Here is a 19,633-nt window from a genome sequence, read left to right as displayed (position 1 = left end):
ACAACAAATATTAAACTGATATTGAAATGTTCACTGAAAATGGATCTGTAGTAGTCATATTCTACACGAAGATCTTCACCATGATACTGTGCATTGTATTTAGCCCACATTTTCTGAACACTGAGGTCACTCTGCAAATACTGCTGATATTTATCTTTTCCAAAACAGTGGTGTCCTTGCAGATGTTTGAAGGACCATATGTGAATTTTCACAGCTTCTCGCTTCTGTTTGTATTTCTGTGATCTTCTATCATTGCCACGAGTCTCAGGTGGCACTGTACCTTGGCCAAGAAACATTTGGCATAGTCTGTTCAGCAGATTCATACCTATTTTTAGGATGAGTTACCTGAAAGTGTACAATGTCTCTTTGGGGATGAATTAGAAACATGTTGGAGGATGAAATTAGTCTGTTATTCTTTTTTGGATGCTGATAGAATGTATGGTGAATCCTTTTTACATCTAAGACTATACCTCGCATTGAAATGTACACGACTGATTTCCACAAGTTGGCGTACTTGGAAACCTTTTGCATTGACATCTGAAATAATAGGAACCAGGAGGCAATAAGAGAATGATGCTAACAGTCAACATTTAACTCTAATATGACCATTACAGATAGAAGAAAGTAAACCCGCTGTTTCCTTACTATAATGCTTATTTCACAGTTCTGTTAGATTTAATCATATCCTGTTCTGTGTGGAAATAAGAATCTATAAAATACCTATTCCTACACTTGTTCTTAAAAATAATCAGAACCATTTTTTCATACAAAACATTAAAAACTGACAGCTGATTTCTAAGAAAGTTAAACACAGACTAGAATTCTTGCAAGCATATATAGTATTTCTGGCTAGGCAGCGAAATAGAACCAGAATGTAAACTAATTCTGATATAATACCAAAAAACATAACTTAAAACTTCAGCTACATTTCATTTCCCTTTTTGAGGTCATCTCTTCCTCTTGTTCAATCTTCGTGGTTCAGTCTTTGCAATAAATTCTGTATCGCTATCACTACTGGTACTTTTTCTTGACATATTATCTTCATCCACTTTAAACGAATAGCACTGAAAATCTCTTTAGGTACAAGATGTCACCTTGTAGGCTGCATCAACATTGAACTCAGAGAAATTGGTGCAAGAGTGAAACAGTCAAAAGTAGAATTCCACAGATGAATCTCCACACTAAAAAGTACATCCAACATAACTATGAACAACAGAAATAAGCATTCTATCATTATTTTCTTTGACAATGAGGAGTGCAATGCTGTTCCTATGGAAAGGCTAATAGCAGTTTTTGTAACTCCATCCATGGGGCAGCTACATCCACATGGCAAGTTTTATAAATGTAAACATTGGCTTGTGAATTTAGCTGCTCTGCATTCCTATAGGACTTAGCAGGCTTTGCAACATTTTGATGTTTATGAGTTGAAATTTAAAGTGATTACACCTTGTTTAGGAATCTGAAAGATAGCTAAATTAGAAGCCAGTATCATAAAGCAACTTGGGATACCTGTATCTCATTTTCATAATTTTATGCACGTAGCTGATTTTGCAAATGGGCTTCTCAGGGTTAAATGAGCCCTTTCACTGAATAGCAGAAGTTTGAGTAGTCGACATGCACATACAAAAGATAAAGCTTTCAAAATAAGCTAGTGTACAAGCATGCAGAAATGCACGCGTGCACTCATCTGTGCATCACAAGCCTAGCCTGAACATCTTTCACCTGTTCATCCCACTTTCATAACCAGCAACTCCGCAGTCTCCCTCCGAGCTGCTAGGTACCCATTGCAACCCCTCTTCCTTCTTCTCTCTTTCTCTACCCACCCCATCCAATATAAACCCCACCCCTTCCTAGTCCACCTGCTGAAATGCAATCTTTGCACAGTCAGTCCAGCCGGCACGATGTCAGGGCACAGGTCTCTCTTTTGTGTGGGCCTTTGATGACACAATGCTTTTGCTGTTCAGTGTGTGATCTCCATTACTCCTAAATTATTTACATTCTAAATGAACTTTCCTACTACATTTGTGCCATCAAGTGGCTCCTTTCCATCATGAACCTTGTGTCGTCCATCCATTGTTACTGTCATGTAAATTACATCTACTTTCTCTCCTGTATAGCCTGTCTGCAAATTTTCCCACATTTTCCCTCTCACCTTTGTTACACACAGCCTGCACCAGTGCCAATCAGTGTAGTCATACATGGTGTTAGTGGCACCCCATAGCATCGGCTGTGGTTGTTTGAATTGTGGTACACACTATTGTACACACCGCCCACTTATGTGGTCACAGTTAAAAAGCTCACCTAGCAACAAGCCACTGAATTTAATCTCCAAATTTACCTACCACTCCTCACATATTACTCCCATCAGAATTTCACATGTTTCCTTTTTCTTCCCTGGGTGTAACCATAATTTACATGCGATCAAATATCCTCATGTCACATAACTTTCCTATTGCCCTCAGCATAATTTTTTGCGCACTTTTCACTCCTCAAACTCAAGGTTTGCTGTTCAGTTACCAATACAGCCACCCTATACTTTCATCTGTCCATGTCCTGTGTCATTTCACATTTTGCTAGCACCATCCCAACGCAAATGGATCCCTGCTTGATCCACCTGCATCAGTTCAGAAAAAACTCTTTTTCACTGGCTAATATCCAGTCTGACCTCCTGTCCCCAATGCTGCCTAAGCCACGGAATTTGCCACAATACCTAACCACAAAAATAGCCTTTTCTCGAAACAAGTCCGTGGCACAGCCATGGGCACCTGCATGGCATCCTGCTACTCACTCTTTTTATGGACCATTTAAAAGAAAGCATTCTAGCCACCCAAAACTCTAACACATTTGTCTAGTACAGGTTCATTGATGATATCTTCACGATCTGGACTCAGGGCCAAGGCACCCTATCCTCAGTACTCCACAACCTCATCTTTTCTCCCATTCACTTCACCTGGTCCTCTTCAACCCAACAAGCCACCTTCCTGGACACTAACGACCACCTCTCTGATGGCTCGATGAAGACCTCCATCCATATTACACCCACTGACTTCTGACAGTATTGGCATTTCGATAGCTGTTGTCCCTTCCATACCATAAAATCACCCCCATACATACTGGCCACCAGCAGACAGTGTATTTGCTGTGACAACAGGAACTCCCTTGCCCAGCAATCATCCACAAGAATTGGCTACGAAGGAGTGCTTCCTGTGTCACTCAATATCACCTTGGAATGAACAGTTGAAGCATATCCTTCGTCAAGGCTTTGATTATCTACGGGGTGTTCAAAAGGTCTCTCTGCAGTGCAGTATGGTTGTTAGCCGAGTGTGTTGTATGCTGCAGTGAATATACCTAAATGAAACTTAGTGAAATACAAGTTATTAATTTATTGAATATTCATTTTTACTTACAAATTATCAGATTAAATGTTGAAAGCGTCCCCCCCCCCCCCCCCCCCTGTTGTTGAATACACAATTCAATTCGTCTAATCATGTTTCCAAACACCAGCTGTAACATTTCTTCTGTAACAGAAGCAGTGAAAGTGGATATTGCAGTTTTCAATTCATCAATAGATTTTGGATAGTTTTTATAGAGTTGTTTTCCCTGCACCCCAGGAGAAAAAGTTAGGAAAGGCAATCGTGGAGGCCACAGTCCCTGTGCAGTTCTGCAATCACCAAAAACATCAGCAAGCAGTGACATTGAAACGCGAGCTGTATGCACAGTTGCACCATCTTGTTGAAAATAACTGTTCAGTACTTCACTTAACACAAGTTCTTCTATGAATGAGCACAGAATATCACTGCAGTATCGTTGTGCGTTTATTGTATCATTGAAAAATATGGGACTCACAATCCGATGTCTAGAAATTGCAATCCAAACTCCTATTTTCACAGAATGAGGTAGTTCCTCTTGAATACACAATGAATTTTCCATACTCCACATATGAGAATTTTGCAAGGTCATGTACTCAGATAAATGAAACCACACCACATCAGTAAAAAACGTGTATTAAGAATATCCCTTCCATTTTGATGAATGAAATTTTTGAACCATCGACAATAATGCAGTCTCTTGCCATGAGCAGTATTTTTCAGTTCTTGCATGACGGTCATTTTGTATGGGAAAAGTTCAAATTTTTTACTTACAGTTATGTGGGCCGTTCTGACACTAACAACAGTTTCCTGGGTGAGTTTTCTTACTGACTTGTTCAAACTTATGGACATTTTATCAGAAATATCAAGTAGTTTATCCTCAGGCAAAATGCTACAACGGCCACTTCTTGGTGCATCTGTTACTGACCCGTACTTCAAAATTTGTTAATCAAATCTCGCACAGTGTCATGATGTGGGAGTGTTGTCTCCAGGAGAACTGAATTAAATGTTTGACGAAGTGAAATTGTGTATTTACTGCCAGATTTGAATACTTGTTCAACTAAAAACACAGTGGTTAGCATTTTAACAGTGACAAAAATGAAACAAACGAACAAAGGAACTAAATTTAAACATTCACGTCAACACATAACGATACGCACCAATGATACTACTGACACTGGCTGAGTTAAACGAAACAGTGGAATGTTGGGAGAGTCCACTTGAAGGGAAGTAACCCAGGCAGGCAAACAATCATAAGGCACTCACAGCTAACAATCATATGGCACTGTGGAGAGACTTTTTGAACATCCCGTATGATTGTGCCCAGAAATTAGGTACATCCTACACAAGGTCTTTCCCACCCACCCTACAGTGGTATTCCATCACTCACTGAACCTGCACAGCATCCTGGCCTGACCCAATGTTACTCTCACTACCATCTTCCTGCCACAGTGAATATATCCCTTGGAAGAACCAGGAGCAAGACCTGTCCAATGAACCCACACAGCACTTCCTACTCCAGTCTTGTTGCAGGCTTATACCATTCCATCGTAGATAGAGCCACCTGTGAAAGCAGCCATGTCATATATCAAGTCTGCTGCTATCACTGCATAGATTTTTATGTCAGTATGACAACCAATCTGCTGTTCACCAGAATGAATGGCCTTGCCAAACAACTTTGGCCAAAAAAAGTTGACCAGTCAATAGTACAACATGGAGCTGACCACAACATGCTCAGTTCAATGGCTGCATCACAACCAGGGACATTGGATCCTTCCTTTCAGTGCCAGCTTTTCTGAACTACACAGGTGGGAGGTATCCTTGCAAAACATCCTTCACTACCATAACCATTCTGTCCTTAATCTCCGTTAACCCACTGTTCCCACACGCTGCACCCAACAGTTTCTCCTTCATCTGCCTTGTTACTCACTCACAATCCACATCTTCACATCACATCTATCGCGCGCCACAACCTATCATTTCCTGTATCCGTGCATCACAGGCCTAGCTCGAGCACCTGCCACCCATCCCTTTCATATTCCTAACCAGCAATCCTACCACTTCCCTCAACGCTACTAGCTACCCAACCCAAATCCATTTTTCTGTTTTTACGCAGCCCATCCAACACAAACTGTACAGGTCCAAGTGTGTGTGTGTGTGTGTGTGTGTGTGTGTGTGTGTGTGTGTGTGTGTGTGTGTGTGTGTAACTGTACAGGTCCAAGTGTGTGTGTGTGTGTGTGTGTGTGTGTGTGTGTGTGTGTGTGTGCGCGCGCGCACTCATGTCATGTACTCTTCTAGCTCGAAAGGAGTTATTCCTACAGCTAACAAATTTTCTGTCTCTTTTGTGTGTTCCTGTTGATGACTCAGTGCTTGTGCTATTTGGTGACTTGTGTTCTTTACACCCAAGTTATTTGCACTGTACTTCAGCTTCCTAACATATTAACATATTTCTACTTCAGAATGTTTTCATTCAGATTATGTTCCGGCATTCATTGATACATGACTCACAATGACATTGGAAGCATAGTTGCTACTCATCATATAGTCAAGAAGCTGAGTAGCAACTATCCTTTTGAAAATTCTCATAATATTGTCACATTCCATCCTGGCTTTTCCATTGTTGAACGACGACATGGAGGAAGACTTTTCCATCACTTCTACTACCCTCATTGTAGGTGGTCAGACCTGCGCTTTCTCAAACCACTGCGCATGGCTTTTTATTTGAGGGACCCAAATAAAATTATCATTAAAACAGGTGATGCTCAATTGCAAATACTGTATAAAATCTGACTGGAATATCACTGTTAAATTTGAGTGATTTCACTATTACTTAGTGTCACTGGCACTTATATCTGGATCTCTTTTTTCTTCTTCTCCATAGTAGTAAATTTGAATATGAAATACGAGGGTCAGTCAAAAAGTAATGCCTCCTATTTTTTTTTCTACGTTTAATTGTCAGGAAATTTAAATGCAATTACATAGGTTGAAAACCACAACATTGAGGATCATTTTGTCATTTTTCAATGTAATCTCCGCCCATCTCTACAGTTTTGGTCCATCTTTGAACAAGGGCATGTATCCCAGCACGGTAAAAATCACAGCTCTGCTTCCTAAGCCATTGACGCACGGATGTTTTGACGGCCTCCTCATCTTCAAAATGAATCCCACGATGAGCTTCTTTTAGTGGCCCGAACAGATGGAAGTCTGATGGTGCCAGGTCAGGGCTGTATGGGGGATGAGGCAAAACTTCCCATCCAATTTTGACAATCTCGTCAGAGGTGTGACGACTGGTGTGTGGTCTTGCATTGTCATGCAAAAGAAGAACATCTGCCATTGATTTTGTTGGGCGAACTCGCTGAAGACGTGCTTTAAGTTTTTTGAGGGTTGTGACGTATTGAACAGAATTTATTGTGCATCCCTGCTCCAAAAAATCAACCAGAATCACACCCTCTGTATCCCAGAAAACTGTTGCCATAACTTTCCCTGCCGATCGCACAGTTTTGAATTTTTTCTTCCTCGGCGAGCTTGTGTGACGCCACTCCATTGACTGCCTCTTTGATTCGGGTTCAAAAAAATGCACCCATGTTTCGTCCCCGGTCACAATTTTTTTCAGAAACTCATCTCCCTCCAAACGGAAGCGCTGCAAGTGTTGGGAGGCTATTGTTTTCATTGCCTCTTTATTCTGATCGGTTAACATTCTTGGAACCCACCGTGCACAAACTTTTGAGTACCCCAATTGTTTAATAATCGTGATCACACTGCCTTTACTAAGAGAAATAATGCGACACACTTCATCTGCAGTCACCTGACGGTCACCACGAATGATGTCATCAACTTGCTGAATGTTGTGTGGAGTCACTGCACTCACCGGCCTGCCGCTCCGCTTTTCGTCAGTCAACGGTGTTTGCCCTTCAGCTTCCTTACAACGACGAACTCATCGTCTAACAGTGCTGACATCCACTGTCACAACACCATACACCTTCTTCAGTCTTTCATGAATGCGTATGGGGGTTTCACCTTCTGCATTCAAGAATTCAATCACACAACGCTGTCTCAAACGAACATCGATGTCGGCCATCTTACAAACTTCTGCTGTGCTGCCACCTGTTGACACAGAAAGTTACTACTGCAGTGGATTGCAGAAGAAGGTTTGAGGAATGGCGCCAAATTCAAATTTTTCACTTAACTTAATTTTTTTAAGTAGAAAAAAAATGGGAGGCATTAGTTTTTGACCGACCCTCGTAATATAGTGTAACATTGTTCTACAAAAAAAACTTTTTTCTATTTCTGATAAAAAATATTGTGATCCTAGTTGTATTTTGAGTGGTGTATTGAAAACTGTTTTTGGTTTTTTTCTGTCAGGGATAGTTTATGAGTAATCGCAATTTTATTTCTCTTTTCAGTTTCTGATATAGTGCAGCAAACATGAGGTGAAATTCGACAAACAAATGCACATCTTTATGATGTTATAAGTTCATCACATTAATGGAGGGTGGGATCTAACATATAACACAGTAACCTTTGTGTATACACTTTGAGGCATTTATTTGAGAGGAGAAATTACAGAAAATCGACAAACAATGAGCCACTGCCTTGTAATGCACATAACTTTTTTCTCTTGTATTGTGAATCTTTCTTCTCTTGAATGATATTCCAGCAATAATCTGCTAACATAGAAGGTACCCACTTCCCTTCATAGCGCCTTTCTATGGTAGAAATGTCTTTATGGAATCTTTCCCCATGTTCATCCAATACGTCACTGCAACTCTCTGTGATGTAGTCCAGATGAGAGTCCATCATATGTACTTTCAAAGACTTAGTGCACCCCAAATCCTGATATGCTTTGATCATATCCTTCACCATTGCTTTGTAGTTAGTAGCTCTTCTTCTTCCGAGGAGGTTTTCTGACACCATCTTGAAACAGTCCCATGCGGTTTTTTCTTTATCAGTTAAACATGCTTCAAAATTTGCATCTTTCTGCAGCTCCCTGATTTGTGGCCCCACAAATACACCTTCCTTTATTTTTGCAGCTGAAAGACGGGGGAATTTGGTAGCTAGATATGCAAACCCAGAGCCTGTTAGATCCATGGCCTTCATAAATTGTTTCATCAGGCCAAGTTTGATGTGAAGCAATGGAAGTAGTATATATTCAGGAGCTACCAGACTTTCACGTTGTACATTCTTTTCGCCAACTTTCCATCTTCGCCTAGGCCATTTCTTTTTTACATAGTGAGAATATCGGTCTCGACTGTCCCACTCGCAAAGAAAACAGGCATACTTTGTGTAGCCTTGTTGCATTCCCAGTACCATAGCAATTACCTTGAAATCTGCACATATTTTCCATTTGTTTTCATTGTATTTTAATGAATTTAGCATCCTTTGTACGAATTCGTAATTCTCTTTTGTCAAACTAGTGTAAGCTACTGGAACAGAGGGTATTTTATTTCTGTTATGGAGCAAAACACCCTTCAGACTTGTTTTCGATGCATCTATGAAAAGTCTACACTCCTGTGAAATATAAGTGAAGTTCAGCACTTTCATCAGGACAGCAAAATCACTGCAAAATGTCAGTGCTTCGTCAGTTGAAAAATAAGAAAGAAAGGCATGTTCTCTGTGCCTGAACACACTGATTTTAGTACTTTGGTGCAGTAGATTATACTCTTGTAATCTTGAACCAAGCAGCTGTGCCTTTTGTTTACTTAGTCCTAGATCACATACTAAATCATTTAAATCTGACTGTGTTAACAAATGTGGCGATGACTCACTTGTGCAGTGATATAAAGAATCATCATCTGTGATTTCTTCAGTACTACTTATTTCACTGTCACTCGGAATTTGACCTTGAGCTCTTGAAGGTACTGGAAGGTTGTCAGAATGTTGCAGTGGCATTCTCGCCGAAGGCAGATCTGGGTAAACAATCTGCCTCTTAAGACTTTTTGTTTATAAAACCCTGAATTTTTGTTAGACAGAAATAACAATCAGTAACATGGTCCTTAGGCTCCATCCACACCATGGGAACAGCAAACAACGCCACATTCTCTTTACTTTTCCACCACTGAATTAGTTTGCAGTAACATGTAGCACAACAGAATTGTGGTGCCCATTCTTTATCTTGGTCTCCTACCTCTACTCCAAAGTAATGTTTGTATGCTTTCTTTACAACTGAAGAAATTTTCTTCCTATTTCTGGCAAAAGTGAACTTCCCACAGATGTAGCAGAAGTTGTCCGGCTTACATCGACATCCACGACGACGTGGCATTTCTGCAAATTTAAAAATACCACTTTGTTAATACACCTGTATTAAATTAATAGTAGGGAACTAGAGGAACGCTGATGTGTAAAGACAAGCAGTCGTTTTACCTTCAGCACCACGCTCAATCAGTTTACACACAGGAACTAAAAAATTCAATCGTGCTCGGAAATATGACAGACAGTTACTTGTCAGCCATACTCCCACTCGTTACGACTGACACAAATTGTGGCTAACACCACTGTTGTAAACTCGATGCACCTGCCACTAGGAGGCGTAAAACTTTACTGCCGAGGCAACGACCGGCTGTCGCCATTCGAGTTAATGAAATGTTTCAGGTGGTCTTAATGACATAGGTGTGGCGGGGGATAACCTAATGATGTCTGATTCTTCCCACCTGCTGTTGCACAGTAAATTATCACATTCTATCACTACATGATGCGGCAACATACCCGTATTTCTCTATAACGTCTCTGTGTTTGCCATGAATCATAACATAAAAAGTATCCCTGACAATGATACTTTGTTTACATATTTGAATTTCCCACGATAAAATGGTCTAGAAGCACATACTTTAATATCAGAAATAGAACCCATGTCAAACAGTGTAGTCAATGGAATATTGAACATGGTTAAGCATGAATCACCATATGTAAAAAGAAAAAAAAAGCTTTGGATAACCATCTAAACGCTTTGCTGTGTTTCACTGGGAAAGTGTACCATACTTGTGAAACTGATTCATTCCACATCATAGTGATGATACACAGAACACAGAAAAAATTACATCAAAACTAATATCACCTTCGTGGTGGTGCGAGATTAAACTGATGTGGTATTCCTGGGTCTTTCTTTGTAAAGGAACATTTGAAAACAGAGTTCAGCATTTCTGACTTTGCTTTGCTACTCTGAATTTCAGTTCTTGTGCCATCAATGATGTTGAGACATTAACTTGGGTCCATTAATGGCCTTAAGATGTGGCCATAGTTTCTTTGGGTGTTGTTTAGGTCAGATTCTGCTATAGTAGTTGCTGAAGATTTCACACATTGTTCTTTTGAAAGCCATGCATTTCATGTAGTATTTCTCTATCACGGCACTATGCTTTGTTTTACCTGTACTATGTGGTATTCTCTGTTTCTTTAGAAGTATCTTTACAGAGACTGGTTACTTTGGAGAATTCCTCCTATCATGAATACTAGTAATGTATCAGTCCCAGTGCATGGTAAACTAGTCTTTCAAACTTGAGTCGCAGTTTCTCTACATGTTCTGCCTAGAAGCAAAGGTTTTGAGTTCTTCTTTGAGGTGCAACCCAGCTGCCTCTTTACCGACTTCACTGAATATGTAAATCTTTTTTCTCGTTTGAGTCAACCTTTGCACCTTAGTTGCCATTGTTGATACAACTGCCTCCTCGTGGTCGCTGATGCCAGTTTTGATAAGGAAATTCTTAAAGAGGTCATATCTATTTGTTGCTGTTAGATTGAGTATATTTCCATCATAGCTGGACTTTTGAACTATCCAAGCTAAATGGTATTCAGAGAACACATTTCATATTGTTTTGCAGTTCCTAATGAGGACCGTGTGATTAGAGAATCTATGTACTACCTGGTTGAGTTTTTATCAAAAGACCTTTGGTAGCACGTGGGCTTAGTTTGGTCAATAGAAGGATTAGATAATACATTTTTGCCCATCCTTGATGTCTTGCTGAGACAATCACAAATACAGCTTCAATTATATTTCAGGGGACTGCAGTTTCTTGTCTACTGTGACGAATACACTGTTTTCATTTTCCATTAGCCTATCCTTTCAATATACAGTATTAAAAGTTACTGCAAGCAATTTTGGGTTTTAATCAGCTTTCCGTATCTGGTAGATGTGAGCTTAACCACTTTTTAGGACTGTTTCAAACTATTGTCATTCTGTTGTAAATGCTTCAGTAGCTGGCCATAAGAATTTTAATAATCTCTCCTCTGGGGAAAATTTGTTTGCTTCCCTCATTAATACTTTGGGATCTTTCACAGATATTGTTATCTGGGCTTAACAGCGTGTTGCCTTGGTACACTGCACACAGTCACCTACCTGGATAGTAACCTTTGTTATGTAGTACATCCCTGAGCCATGAAGAAGGTCCTCCAGTTTTAAAACAAATGGCCAATATTTAAGAAGTGGCAGCCTGGCTATCACAGACTCTTTGTTGTCCTTGCTTTAAGGTTTCCATTAGACTCTGAATCAGGGGACTATGATCAGTTATGGGAGCAATTGCAAGTTGTGAGCTTCAATGCTCGATATCAACAGAATCTTTGTTGATTGCACATGGCATACCATATGCCGCTCACATCTCCATGGATGAAGATTCATTTAAACAAGCCGCCAGTGCACCACTGGGAACCATGCTCTCTGCAGTGCTCTCAGTCTTCCTATAGATGGATGCTGTCTTCACTTATACTCACTGCATGAAATGTATCCATCCACATGTCTTTTTAAAATATCTCAAACTTAGCTCCCCCCAGTGTCTGACTAGACTTGCAGTGAGACAACTATACCAACATACCAGCAAAATGCTATTGGTATTCCGTGACTGAAACTGTTAGCAGGTGATTAATACTGTACAGAAAATGCAGCAAATGACTGTGTGAGAACCAATGTGGAACAGATGACTGAGAGTCTAAGTTGTGTGTAGAGTACTTTACTTAGCACACTTTGTAATAAACATGTTCATGTTTCATTCATTTATTAAAAGTTGGTAGTGTGCTGTGCTATCTCATACCAATTACTGGCACAACAGACATTTCCACTGATGAGGTCAGTCACAGGGTAGGGTAGGCAAACTGACATTTCTTATATTATACTGAGGTGTGGCTACATTTTTGTATAAAATAGGAACCACAGGAGAGTCATCACTCATTGCACTTAACCGTTTCAGAGCCAACAAATGCAAATATTTCTGTAGAGTATTACCAGACTCCTGGATGCACAACAAGACTAACAGCCAACTATGACTGAAGTACAGAATTCTGTCTCCTCCCTTCCGTTCCTCTGATGCAAAACAAGAGGACTGGGTGGAATATAAACTACAGATTGGTAGCACTTCTCAGCCTACAAAATCTCAGGTGACTCATAACATTCTTCTTTTTTTTTTGTGTATCTTTGCATGTTCCACCTAGTAGAATCTCAAATCCTACCCTATGAGAAAGTCATTAGGGAACTAGATGAATTTCCTGAGTCACAGATTCATGTAGCTGCTGCTTGTTTCCATTTTCTTCATATGCATCATCATAATAATCAAACTTAAAGGGAATGGATCACTGATTAGATTAGTACTTGTTCCATATATCATGAATACGACACTTCGTAATGATGTGGAACGTGTCAGGTTAATACACTTCAAGGCTTCGCAATCCTGGCCTCGCTGATATATTTAAAGTGACTGAGTCTCAGGAAGTGCAAGACTTTGTGGAACTTGACTTTAACATGTCTGCTGTTGCAACACTGACTGCGGATAGCTCTAAACGGGCCCTGTCCTGCACAGCACAAACTGGCAATGGCCACAAGCAACAGTGTAACTGGTACATGAGGCACCCAACCAGTTTTCCTGCATGTTCAGGCACTCCGAAATCTTTCGTTAATCGTTTAGTAACACAGGACTGCAAACATCGCTTCTTCCACCAAGTGGAATGCCACTACTACTATAAGTCAGGATACATAAATCAGTTTGCTTGCAAAAGAATCACAAAATAAGCTCTGTTCCTGATATAACTAAAACTTAGAAAATTAAAATCAATGTGATTTCACATTCTGACTCCTCATATGCTCCTCCTCACAGCACTCACAGGAACTGTAGATGCAAGTGCAAGAATCACAATGCTGCACACAAAGTGCTAAAACTTTGCTCATTCAGATCAGCTCTCCTCAAACAGATAAACATTAAAATGCTCTGTCACTCCCAAATCAGAGGAAGGCAGTCTTCTGAAACTCAAAATTAGTATTCGCATTCAGAGGACTGACTGCAAACTGTTCATATCCTTACAGATTTGCAATCAAACTATACCATTTCAGTCAGACATTGGTGCTTCAATCACATTAATGAATCAGAATACATAAGAACAATTGGGTCACCTCAAGCTACAGAAATCACATTCGCAGCTCATAGCCTATGATGGTGAAAGTGTCTCTGTTCTCATGATGTGCACTTTGTGAACAAAATATAAACACACAACTATATTAGTGGCATTGTGCAGCTCACGTCTTATTCCAAATATTTGTGACATGGATGCATTTAATTTGTTTGGCATAGATATTCAATACAATGTGCACGCTATCAATACTCAAGTACCTTTGCCAGTGTTCAACAATTGTGTGAAAAATACAGAAATTTGTTTAATGGCACATTTGGACAGGCAAAGAATTTTCTAGCACACATTATGCTCACAGACATAGCCCAACGAAAGTTTTATCTTGTAAATCCGATACCTTACACTGTTCACAATGAAATTGCTTCTGAATTCCACAGACTAGAATGAACTGATGTTTTCAAAATTCATTTTGGCAAGTCACTGGGCATCTCCTCTAGTTATCACAAGAAAATTGAATGGAAAATAAGATTCTATGCAGATTTTAAATCCACAGTGAACACACAGATAACTATTGATTCTTACTGCTTCCACATATCAAAGAAAATAGATCGCGTAGCAAGTGGCCAATTATTTTCCAAAATTGATTTAGCTAATACTTCCCTTCAACTTTGCTTATAGAAAGAAAAGGAAAAAAAAGGTTTGTGATCAATATGCACATCTGCCTGTATCAGTTCCTGTGTTTTTTCTTCAGAAGTGCATCTGACCCCCCCACTGTTTCCCTCTCTGGGGAACATCACCTTGAAGTAGCTCTGACCATGCAGGTGGAGAGGCTTGTGTGTTCGCGTGAAGCTGAGGGCAATGCCAGCTATGGGAACCTAAGGTCAATAAGATCTTGGCCGACGGACCACACTAAGTGTGCCCACAATGACCTATCATCCCACATTCATTGCTTGTCCTTTCCCAACTCCTCGATACCCAACCCAAGGTGTGATGCAATCTGTGCCTAGTGGTGAGTGGCACATGGGAAGATGTGTCGTGAATGGAGCCTCAGGGGTACTGGATGACCCAGACTTGTCTGGGGCTCAGAGGAGGAAACTTCTTAGAGAATAAAAGTTAAAGGAAGGAAAAGAAAAGCTTCCTAAACAAAACAGGAGGGAACTAAAAGGGCTTGAGCCCAAGACCTCCAACAAAAGACTGTCCCAGGGCGACGGGGGTGTACAAACCCCTTCTACATTGAGGGCAGATAGTAAGAGAACAAGGGAAGAATCTAAGACTCTCACTTCTCAGAATAAGAGTATCCAGAAAAAGCTGAGGCAAGAAATAGGGAAACAGACCTATGGTGCTGCAGTCTCAGTTTTTAGGATGACAGTTACCCATCAAGGCTATCTACTGGTCAAGATCACCTCGCAGCAGGAGCAGCTTGTGCAGATGGCTCCCTTTAAGAAGATTGGGGGGGGGGGGGGGGGGGGGGACACTGGTCCAGGGCCCAAATTCAGGAGAGTCTGCCTGGATCATGTTACTCTAATCTTTGTCTGTGAGGGGGTGGGTACCGTGGACTGGCTTAAGGAAAAGGTGCCCCTAATATCATCGTGGGAGGATGGGAAGCTGCTGGTAAACATAGCGGCAGAGCTCTTCAAGACAGCAAAAATATTAATCTGGGTGCCAAAACTCTTTAAGGATACCTCTCCAGAGACTGTGATTGAGAAAATAGGGCCTCAAAACCAGAAAGTCTCAACAGGGGATTGGAAGGCAATCAACAGGACAGTTGCACCTAATGGCCAAACCCTGGTAGCGGAAGTTGGAGAGATGTCCCTGAAGGCAATGCGGGAACAGGACCTGAGACTATTCTTGGGGTTCTCACAGGTTGCCATCAGGATAACCAAAGACATCAGAAGTGACAATGGTGGCAAGATGGAGACTGAATGTGCTACAGATAAATCTGTAACACAGTACAGGGGCCACTGCTGCACTGAGTTGTCTTCTAGGAAGACAAGAAGTGGACGTGGCCCTGATTCAGGAACCCTATTCATATAAAGGGGGTGTATCGGGCCTCGGCGGCACTGGAGGTAAGCTGGTTTATGCTAGAAACATAAGAAAAACCAGAAAGTGCATTATACAGACCATGACCTACAGGAATCCCAGGAAAATGTACTGAGAGGCGAATAGGAGGGCCCTCGACTCAAGCCTAATGGAAGTCAGTACTTCGACAAGGAATCCAGTAGAGTTTGAGGAGGTAGCAGAGGCAGTGACTCTGCCATCGGTGACCTCATACAAATGACAACTGCTCAGTCACCAAGAAGTGCACAAATAGGAATGTATCTTGGTGGAACAAAAATCTGGAATTACAGGAAACAGGTGCGAAGACTGTTTAACCTTGCGAGAAGAAAAGGACAATGGGCAGAATATCAGGAGGCCCTTGTCAAATACAATCTTGCAATTAAGCAAGCAAAGCAGGCGTCCTGGAAGGAGTTCTGTGAGGTGGTAGAGGGTATAGCTGTTCAGGCCACACTTCACAAAATCCTCACGAGGATACCAACTAAACCACGGGGAAGCACATGAAACGATGGAACTACTCTTTAAGATTCATTTTCCTTCAATGTACTCTGACTGACAACACAGACCAGGACAATATCCCTGTGTGATATCGGTTTTCAGGTATTCGAAGGGAGAACTGGGAATCTGTCACAGAATGTGTCGACCATAGTAAAATCCAATGGGTGGTGGGAACATTTCAACCGTTCAAGTCACCTGGCCCAGATGGAATTTTTCCAGTGTTCCTGCAAACAAGCAGGAGTGAACTTAATAAGATTCCTAAGCAGGTTATTTAAGATTAGCCTAGCAGCAGGAATCATTCCTAACATCTGGATGTCAGTGAAAGTTGTCTTCATTCCAAAGCCAAGGAGAATTGATCATACCAAGTCCAAAAATATGAGGTCAATCAGTCTGTCCTCCTTTCTTCTTAAAACATTATAAAACTGGTCAATATGCATATTAGGGAGAGGAGGTTAACTAAGGTTCCTCTACACATAAACCAAAATGCATAACGCCCAGGAAAATCAAGTGAAACTGCACTCCACCAACTTGTTGGGAAGGTGGAGAAAGCACTACACTTTCAAGAAATAGCCCTCTGCATCTTCTTGACATATAAGGGGCTTTTAGCAACACAACCTTCAAATCGATGGTTAAGGCAGCAGAGGTGCACGGCTTAGAGACCACCATTGGCAGGTGGATTAGAGCCATGCTTAGGGGTAGAAAGGTAGAAGCCGTCATGATGCAAGAAAAAAAGGTAATCAACACCACCAGAGGGTGTCCACAAGGAGGGATCCCCTCTACTGTGGAATCTTATGGTGAATGAATTCATTCTAGAATGAACTCTAGACAGTACTTTTTGCCAGGGATGCACAGACAATCTTGTTATAGTAATACTTGGCAAATTTTCAAGTACAGTCAGAGCTATGGCACAAGGAGCATTGAACATTGTGCAAAATTGGCACAGGAAACAGGATCGAAGAGTCAGTCCTAAGAAGACTGTTGTAGTACCATTTACAAGGAAGCACATATATTGAAATCTCAAGCCTCTCCATGCAATTCTACCAGTAAGGGGATAGTGAAATATCTAAGGGTAACCCTGGATGAGAAACTATTGTGGACCCCTCACGTAAGGAGCACCTGTTCCAAGGCAAAAGGTACTCTACCTGGAGAGCTTGTGGTGTAAACTTAAGCCCCAGGAGTATGTACTGGATATACACCATGGTAGTAAGACCTATGATTACTTTTGGGGCTACAGTGGGGTGGAAGAAGGTAAAACAGCAGGTAGCTGCAAAGGAGCTTGCTAAGGTGCAGAGGTTGGCCTGCTTAGCCATTACAAGCAGAATTAGCACCACACCCAAAAGTAAAGATGGAGGCAGCAGCTGGAGCACACAGCTTAAAGACTGGCAAAAACTGGAACTCACTGGGGTATCCAGGATCTCACACTAAAATACTGAGTGAGGTAGACATAGGTACGGCTGGGGAAATGTTGGCCGACTACATAATAACTCCCAGCTGCTTCAACAAGCCTTTCAATGTAGCAATTGGAAGTAGAGAGCTCTGGGAGAACAAATTTTGACACCATACTGGGGACACAGTCTGGTTCACTGATGGTTCGAAAACAGACCAAGGTGTTGTGGCCAGAGTATACGGAGTGCAGCCTAGGCTGGAGAGTGCAATCTCTCTAGGGAAGATGGCCATTGTTTTTCAAGCAGAAATATCTGCTATCAGGGCATGCATGAAGAAGAATTTGCGGAGGTGCTACAGAGGCTGTAGTGTTTTCATTTATTCAGACAGCCAAGCAGCTCTGAAAGCACTGGCAGCCTCTGTAACAAGATCAAAGATGGCACGTTCTAAGAGAAGTCTCTCAATCCTGGGATTGAACAGGGAAGAAATGAAACTGATGTTGGACTATTGACAGGTCATGGGAATTTCAAAAAATATCTATATACAATGGAGATAATAGAAGAAGACTTGAAATGTAGGATGCATGGTGCGGGCAAGGAAACCACAACACATTTGATCTTTGAATGCGAGGCATTGGAGATTAAAAGGCACAGAATATTCAGATCAACCAGACCTGAAGAAATTGTGTCTAGCAAAGCACTGGTAAAGGATCTCCTTGCACTGTTCAAGGGCATTGGTTGGCTTTACTAACGACACAGGGAACGATACCACACAATAACGTTGTTTTAGCTTTCCTGATAAAATCAAATCAATCCACTGTTTCACTGCTTTCTCATACAAGTGATATCAAAATTTCCATGCTGTACAAATTATTTGGGGACATCATTGTGTCTGGGCAAACAAACAAAATAGTATCTCAACAATTTAGAATCAAGTTTTAGCTGTCACTAGACAAAAGTGCAATCTGACAAAACGTTCATTTTTCAATACTGAAATGAAATTTTGGGATATCTAATTGACATCCACTGCATTCATTCCCCCATTTAGCATTTAGCAGCCATTCAGAGATTAACCTCTGATAATGATAAGGTACGGGACTGCAAGCAGTTCTTGGAGAACATACTTATTTCATTAAATTCAATCCAAACATATCATGAATTTCTGCCCCTTTGCATCACCTCTGACGTAAAAGCGTTCCTTTCCAATGCACTGGAGAATGCAAAATCATTTCAAAGTTGAAAAACGCATCACTTCATCACCCACATCTTATTCCTTTTTATCTGCAGAAGCCAGTAGTGCTTGCAGTTGATGCACCATCACATGGAACAGCAGCAGTTTTATCTCACAACATTGGAAACAGTGAACGCTCCACCCCGTACCATTTGCACCCAAGACATTGCACAAGGGTGTCACAAAATTCCATCAAAATTTTTCCCTGGCTCATCATAAGCCACTGCCTGCTATTTTTCATCCAACAAAAGCTGTACCTGATCGTACAGCACAGTACCTGCAACACTGATCATTACTTCTTTCGAATTAGCAGTATGAAATTATTTATCTTCCTACAGCACAGTATGCAAATGCACACACTCTGTCTCACGTACCTAGGGGGACTAGGCCAGAATTTGAAACATCAGAAGCTTCTTGCCTTCCAACTGATCAATCTGATTTGCAAGCACTGCGAGCTTTTCCCATTGATTGCTGGCAGACTGCACAAGCTACAGAATGGAATCTACACTACCACTACTCAAAGTACCACATTCAGATGGTTTGGCCAAGTAATCCAAAATCAATTTTAGATGTAGTAATGTGAAAATGACACACTCATAGGAACAGTCTTTTTCTTCAGAATGGTGTAATCTTCTTGCATACTCCAAACATGAGTCATAATACCCACATCACTGCAACAAAATGTTTTGAAACTTTTACATACACAATATTGGGGAGTAGCTAAAAGTAAGCAGTTAACATGCCAGCATTGTACAAGGCTCAGGCTTGATAAGCAGGTAGCA

This window comes from Schistocerca gregaria, chromosome 1 (genome assembly GCF_023897955.1).
Source record: "Schistocerca gregaria isolate iqSchGreg1 chromosome 1, iqSchGreg1.2, whole genome shotgun sequence".
NCBI classification, from domain to species: domain Eukaryota; kingdom Metazoa; phylum Arthropoda; class Insecta; order Orthoptera; family Acrididae; genus Schistocerca; species Schistocerca gregaria.
This window is presented reverse-complemented; position numbering follows the sequence as displayed.